Here is a 7681-nt window from a genome sequence, read left to right as displayed (position 1 = left end):
AATATTGTGCTTACATTCCTGATAACTCTGATGTGTTAAAGATTTACTATTAAGGCCTTAACCTCTCCAGCCTCGTTAGACTTTGTTTGGCCTTTTATGTGAACAACGTCTCAGATCTTCCACCTCCTGGTAAGAGATTATTAATTTCTATCAGCTTCATGATATTCATTGACATGTTCCAGATGCCATTTATTTTGTATGCATGGTTTTTTGTTTCTTTAATAAAATAAATCTTTTACCCCTAGAAAGTTCCATTTTCTAAAACGGAACTTTTTACTGCTTGCCCCACCCGACATCACCCCCTCTCAGCTCTAGCAGCAAGAGTGGTCATTGCCCTTTTTCCTTACAGCAGTAAAAAGTTCCTAAAATTAGAGGGGTAATAAAAAAATTTAAAAAGACAGTCAATATAGATAGGTAAATTTGGTTAAATCATAAAATAAGGACCAGTTTGGGTCCAGAGAAGGTGGAGGCAAATGACCTCTGAGAGATTAAAATGTTAATGCATTCAGAGCCCTTCCTCCACCCTTACCAAGAACCTGCTCCTGTTCTAACCTGTTGTTAAGTCTCTCCAACAGGTTCAACTTATGAGAGAACCAGCCCCAAGAGACCCCTGATTTCCACCACCCATTTCAGTCAGAAGACTATGTCTAGATCAAATTGTTCCAGAAAGGACTAACACCTGGCTGAAATGGAAGGGACCTTACTCACAACATGGACTCATCACATCTGAGTTAAGACAACAGAAAAAATGGACAATCCTCAGAGACCCCAACTACCATCTAAAGATAAGACTGAAAAAATGTTGAACATGTATGTTTTTTTCTGTTGCTTAATCTATGTCAGGAATAAATCCATGCTTAGCCCTTCAACTATTTGAGATTGCCAAAGGAGATAAATTCTGTGTTACTGTTCACATCATTCCCCAGGTGTACTATTATAATAAAGAGGAAAGAAGAAAACATGTGGGACTAATATTTAAATAAGTGGCCCCTGTTTTAGTTCCCCTCCTAGTGGGAACTAGTGGGCTCCACAGCTGTAGGAACCATTGCCCTGATTACTGCAAACCAGAATTTCAAAACTTTAAGTAGACAAATAGATTTGGACTTAAGTGAGTTAAACCTATTGTTTCTATACTAACCACTCAGGTGTCATTCACGATAGTTTATCTTTGATTAAAAAAAAAAAAAAAAACTCAAAAAATGAAAAAAAAAAAAGCTGAAAACCTGAGAAAAATTGGTACCAAAATCTGTTCTCTTGGTCCCCCTGGTTAACTACTCTATAACCACAATGGCAGGACCTCTCATCCTAGTTTGTTGGGACTTTTAATCAGACCATAAACTGATAAACTCTTCAACTAAGTATGTTAGAGATAGAATCCAGTCTGTTAAGCTAATGGTGTTACACACTCACTACAATCACCTGTATACTACTAATGAATCAATGATTTGATTATGTACATAAAACCAGTGGGGACTGTGATGGGCTGATAGATCTGGCTCCATGAGAATGTTATAGGCCAGACTCTAAGGAAAATGACTAAACAGACTCCATGTTATGTAGGAAATAAGTTTCTCCCATGGGAACACCCCATCATCATTTACTTGTTGTGACATGTTTAACAATACAGAATGATAATTCCTATGTAAAGAAAAATTGCTCTCTTTTGATCCCTATTCCTCCTAAACAATGTACCATGTGAACAGTGACTATGTGGATGTTAGTAACCATTCTTTAGTTTGTACCTAAGGGTCATTTTGACCCACTTCCCCCTCTGTTGATGATCTCATGATGTTAGTTTGTAATTTTGAATCATAGAAACAGACACTTATGATTGATGTGATTTATGGCATAAGAACCCCTACAACCCTATGGGTCAGGGCTGTTCTCCCAATAGCCATTTTTTTGGGGCATTGTGTGAGAGAGTCAGCCGGCTGACTTAATAAAGACTCTCAAATTCGGACTTCTCAGTGGTGATCGGTCTGTTCTTAGGTTGCGCCCCATAACACTACCGATCAGTCCAAGTCCTTTTGATTTCAGAGGCAGATGCAAGACTCCATGGCTGCATTACTCAGTTTCCCAGCAGTCATTTTGATCTGTAGCTTGGCAGAAGAATCTGAAGCTCTTTTTTCAGCTTGATCCTAATTGGGTGCCCCTGTCCCTTGGTTCTGGACCCTCTTTCCCATTTTTTAAAATTTCTGACCATTTCTGGAATCTTCCCACTCTTTTACCTCTCCATGTCTCATAATTGTTGAATTTTTCCTTCTTTTCAATTGAAGGAAAACTTTTCTAAACAAGATAACTTTGAAAATGTGATGTTTACCATACACCAGCACCAAACTCCAATTACATCACCAGATGCCCCCCCAGTGTGCCAAGATGGGCAGCGACAGGGATGCTGGCCCTGCATTGCTCACTTTAGGGTGCTCAGACTCCCTGGCCACCTTCAGCTCCTTGAGACCCAGACTTCTGGTCTATTAAAGCAGGGATGATATCACCAATCTCACAGAGCTCTTGAGAGGCCTCATTGTGAAGATGCTCTGGATATGACTGCTGTGGTGAGCAGAATAGGAAGAAAATTATTAGGACTTTACTAAGCATCAAAAAGTTTACATGAGCCAGGCCTGGTGGCACACACCTGTAATCTCAGTGGCTGGGGAGATGAGACAGGAGGATCACAAGTTCAAAGCCAGATTCAGCAAATGTGAGGTGCTAAGCAACTCATGGAGACCCTGTCTCTAAATAAAATTCAAAATTGGACTGGGGATGTGGCTCAGTGGTTGAGGGCCCCTGAGTTAAATCCCTGGTGCCCCACACAAAAAGAGAAGGAAAAAGTTTGCTTGACTCCACAGGGATGCATTTCAAAATACTAAGAAATAAGTAGATAATTAAAAATTGGAGAAAATATATTAAAATCAGAAAAAATAAGCATAAGGTTTTTGCAGGCTTTGTTTTTATTTTCTTTTTCTTCTTTTCTTCAGTATTGGGGATTGGGCCCAGGGTCTCTCTGGCACTGAGCTACATCTTGTCCTTTTTATTGTTTATTTTGAGACAAGATCTCACTAAGTTGCCCAGGCTAGTCTCAAACTTGTTATCCTCCTGACTCAGCCTCCTGGGTGGCTAGGATTTTAGGTGTGCACCACCATGCTTGGCTTAGTTTATTAATTTATTATTGGTATCAGGGATTGAACCCAGGGGAATTTTATATTAAATATACATGAATATTATTTGTTATATCTCTAATATATCATAAATACAATAGACTACATTATACAATATTAAATTTACTCTATTAATTATAAATATGTTATATAATATGTATTTGCTATATTAAATTATAAAATATAATGCATTACATTGTATATATTTAATATAGTAAATGTATACTCACCCTGTTTATGCAAAGGGGACGTCTGCCCTAGGGTTATGGGAATGCTGAACGCACAACACCCAACCCAGGGATATTAACCACAAGGACTCACAACCTGGAGAGGACAGTGACAACGTGCAGGGCCACACAGGTTGCAGCTGGGGACACTGAACCAGGCTGTGTGGAGAGGGTGAGGAGAACCCTGGTTACCAGGGGAGGATGGAATTGGTCTGCTGGAAAATTGCAGAGTCTGGCAAGAACCTGAAGCCAGTCACTTAGAAATAAGCAAGAACTGGAACTGGTCTCTGTGATGTAGAGGGTGACAGACCCAACTGACAGGAATGGAATGGAGGGAACTCGTGACTCCACCATTGGAAGCCCAGCTTCCCAGCAGTCCTGGCTACATCATGCTGGGACTTAGGCTGGGCCTCTCACCACACCTGTGTGGGAAGACAGGGCCTCCCTAAGTTGCTGAGGCTGGCTCCATTCTGTCTCAGGTGTCTTAAGGGAGGGGACACTGGGGGCTAAGCAGAATTAGAGAAGTCGAGTGCAAAGGTTAGTTAGCGTGAGGTTAGGCCACCAGGGTTTGTTAGATGGCAGTTCTCAAAGTTAGGATTCTGTCCTCCTGTGGAGCCTGGGAAACAGGCATAGTCTCTTTGATGATGACATGTTCAAGGAATGAACCTCAGGTCCTTGAGAGATTTTATATTCTTTTAGTTGCAAAAGAGCTACAAATTTATTTGTAAACCTATTGAGCAAGGGCTAATTTTGATAGAGAAATAGATGAGGTTCCAGGAACTGGGCTGGACTTCAGAATCATCTCCAGCAGAAGGAGGAGTGGTTAGGTCAGGCTGCCATGGGGCCATGGGACTTTTGACTGCCTATGGCTCACTCCCAAGTATAACTTTGTGACTGTACCAATCCAGCTGTGAGGGAGTAGTCACCTGACACCATTCCCAGGCTGTGCCACTCCTGGGACTACTCAGAACATCTTACCTGCACCTTGAAGAAGGCTTTGAGCCCTTCATCTGTGGGAGACCTGGAAAGTACAGGGCGGGCTGAGCACTTTTCTGAGTAGGACACATTAGCAAACCTGAAGACGGTGACAGGAGATACTGGCAACCAACTCAGTCAGAAGAAAGGACTCTCACAAGGACTTTTAAGGGGATTCAACTGTAACTTTAATTCACCTTTATTCTCTAGAAATACTGGAAAACATACTGAATGGGCCTCACCCAATTAAAGCTCAAGATTAAAAAAGAATTAAGTGCCTTATGCAAAAAGAAAAAAAAATAGTAAAATTAAAAACTCAAGATACTAAAGCTGTCCTATAAAATTCTTGCCTACTTTTAAAACTTCAACCAATGGAATCATACATTTGGCCAGATTGAGTAATTCTATGCCAAGTCAGTATGTAAAAATTATACCAGGTATTATGATGGTTCTTATTTATTTACTCATTTGTTTCTGTTACTGGGGATTAAACCCAGGGGCACTTTACCACTAAGTTACAGCCCCAGCCCATTTTATTTTTTTATTTTGAGACGGGTTCTCACTAAGTTGCTGATGCCAGTCTGGAACTTACAATCCTCCTGCTTCAGGTTCCTGGATTACAGTTGTGCACCACCATGTTTGCCTAATTTAATATTATATAAACAAATTAAAGTGGAAAAGCCTTATTAAAAATAAAATTTAAAAGAAAATGAGGTGAGGATTGGGGTTGTGGTTCACTGGCAGAATGTTTACCTGGCATACATAAGGTCCTAGGTTCAATCTTCAACACCAGAAGAAAAAACTAAAAAGTAATTGATGTGAGTCATAATTTAATTAGCTTGACTTAATCATCACAATTGTTTATATGAATCAAAACATCACATAGTACCCTCATAAATGTATGTAACTTTAATTGAAAAAAACTATTTTAAAAGAATTAACATGAATACTTTGGAAAGATTCAGTGTACTTGAATCACTAAAAGAAATCTCTCTGATTAGTCACAGGCAAATAAATGCAAACACCTGAGGAAAAACTTATTAAAGTTTAAGATTTTCCATTCAGACTATTTGGAAATGATCTTAACTCATGGCACATTTTATTTAAAACCACAGGTGGCTAGGTGCAGTGGCACACACCTGTAATCCCAGAGGCTGAGGCAGGAGGATAGCAAGTTGAAGGCTAACCGGTGAAAGGTAGAGAGATCCTGTTTACAAATAATAATTTTAAAAAGGCCTGGGGATGTAGCTCAGTTGTAGAGCACCCCTGGGTTCAGTACTCAGCACTGCAGGTGTAAGGCAGGGGGTGGGGACTGTGGGGATCCACTTCCTGCTTTGAACATAACCTTTGCTGCTCTGCCTCTGAGGCTTATTTTAAAACTGACATTTACCCTTGCCTCTTCTCCCTCTCCCTGTCCCTAATCACAGGGGAACAAAAGATTACCATCTTCCCATCTTGAGCCAAGCTATCTGTCCTTTGGCTCATAGAGGACAGGAAGGAAGGAGTCCAGTCTTTGTAGTTGGCATTTCTCTGGATCTAAGAAATGGCCGCCTTTGAAAGCTACAAATGAATTGCCCTGACAGGGCATGGAGTGTAACTTTGGAATCACCTCTTTAAAAGCCCTCTGTTCTCTCTGACAGATCACAGCCTCCAGTACAGGAGTCCCTTGTTTTTCTCCTTTGCTATCAAAACAAGATAACTTCTTTTCCTTTTTTGTAAAACCTTGTCCAAAACCTACTGTGTTGGCTTTGGGGACAAGAACAGAGTTTTTGGCATCATGGACCACAGGTTAATCACAAAGAAAAGATTTTGGCATGTGACAAAGTGATATGGATATGAGTAATCTAAAATCAAAATTAAGAAATCACCCCACTCATAATGTAAGAAATAAACAAAGACCCATCATGACTGCTCAAGTTTCCAGAGCAGGGAGCAGCAGATCCTCCCTGGTCAGCAACAGGGCAAGCAAGCTGTTATGCAGGTAGCCTCCTCCTGCACCCAGGAGAGGGCAGAAGTGGGGAGACCATGCAACCTGCAGAGCCACACCCCAAGCAGGGACTGGGGTGGCTTTGCTCACTCCTCCCTGTGGCTGGCTCCCTTCTGGAGCTCGGTCATCCCTGAACTTTCACAGACCCTGACTTCCAGGGTTGGTGTTTTGTTCTGCCTCTGTGACGATGAGAACATCATGTAAACTCACTTTAATAGCTATCTTCAGATTACCCATGGACATAGAAATCCTTGAATATTATATCTTAAATATCTGGAGACAAATATCCCAACTGGTTAGCAGGCCAAAAAATTGGTTACCAAAATTTAAGGACATCTCCCTTGCCAACCAGTTCAAATTACTGGTCATAGATTTACTAAAATCAGGTGTTTCAAAAGGAATTTGGACCAACTTAGCAGGTTTTAAGTTAAAAAATTCTTATCTATAAGTCAATTTAGACCATGCCAACAGAAAATATATAAATATTTAAACATACAGGCACATACAAGAAGACTTCAAAGCTTACATTTATCATTTGCTATTTTTTTTTCAGTTCTGGGGGTTTAACCAAGGGGTGGTTGACCACCAAGTCACAGCCCCAGACTTTTTTTTTATTTTTAAATTTTGAAACATTGTCTAGTTCAGTTGCCTAGGGCCTCACTAAATTTCTGAGGCTAGCCTCAAACTTGTGATCCTCCTGCCTCAGGCTCCCAAGTTGCTGGGATTAGAAGTGTGCACAACCATGTTTGACTCATTTGCTATTTTTAAATGTCAGACTTTTGACCTGATATAAAAGTATGTCTGTTCTGCTCCCTTTGGCAGTGCATAGACTAAAATAGAAACAAAACAGAAAAGATTATCATGGTTCCCATGCAAGAATGATTCACAAATTTATGAAGCAGTCCATATTTCTCTTCATTTATAAAAGGAAAAAGAAAAAGAAAAAAAATGTCTACATCTTAAATTTGTGTTTTCCAAGTTGAGGTCTGTAGAAACTGCATCTTAAAGCCAGCAAAGTTTAATAACCAGTTTCTTTTCAGAGACAGAAAAACATCTTCCACAGATAGAAAAAATTTAAATGCTTTAAATCTGATAAAATGAAAGTATATAATTTAAGAACAGAAAATCAAAAAGAAAAAGAAGTGAATTTACCAGAGACCAAAAAAAAAAAAAAAAAAAAAAAAGAAAAAGAAAAAAAAGAAAAAAGAAAAGAAGGTCAAAATAAAGCAATTTTTTTCCATTTCTTCTAGAAGGCCATCTGATGATGAAGCCAGAACTGTGGCTCAGGAAGTGTTTGGGGTCAATGAAGTGTGCTGTTCCTAGGAATCCTCCCC

The 7681-nt window shown here is 39.8% G+C and overlaps 1 non-coding gene across 1 annotated transcript; it reads left to right on the top strand.

Annotated features, from left to right (window-relative positions):
• Positions 1–7155: 7155 nt before the first annotated feature.
• LOC124967678 (U6 spliceosomal RNA) lies at positions 7156–7260 on the top strand. Its single transcript, XR_007105597.1, has one exon. It is a non-coding gene; the product is annotated as a U6 spliceosomal RNA (small nuclear RNA).
• The last annotated feature ends 421 nt before the right edge of the window (positions 7261–7681 follow it).

Source organism: Sciurus carolinensis, chromosome 16, assembly GCF_902686445.1.
Source record: "Sciurus carolinensis chromosome 16, mSciCar1.2, whole genome shotgun sequence".
Taxonomy (NCBI): domain Eukaryota; kingdom Metazoa; phylum Chordata; class Mammalia; order Rodentia; family Sciuridae; genus Sciurus; species Sciurus carolinensis.
Note: the sequence above shows the minus strand (reverse complement) of the source record. Positions and strands in the feature narration are given on the sequence as shown.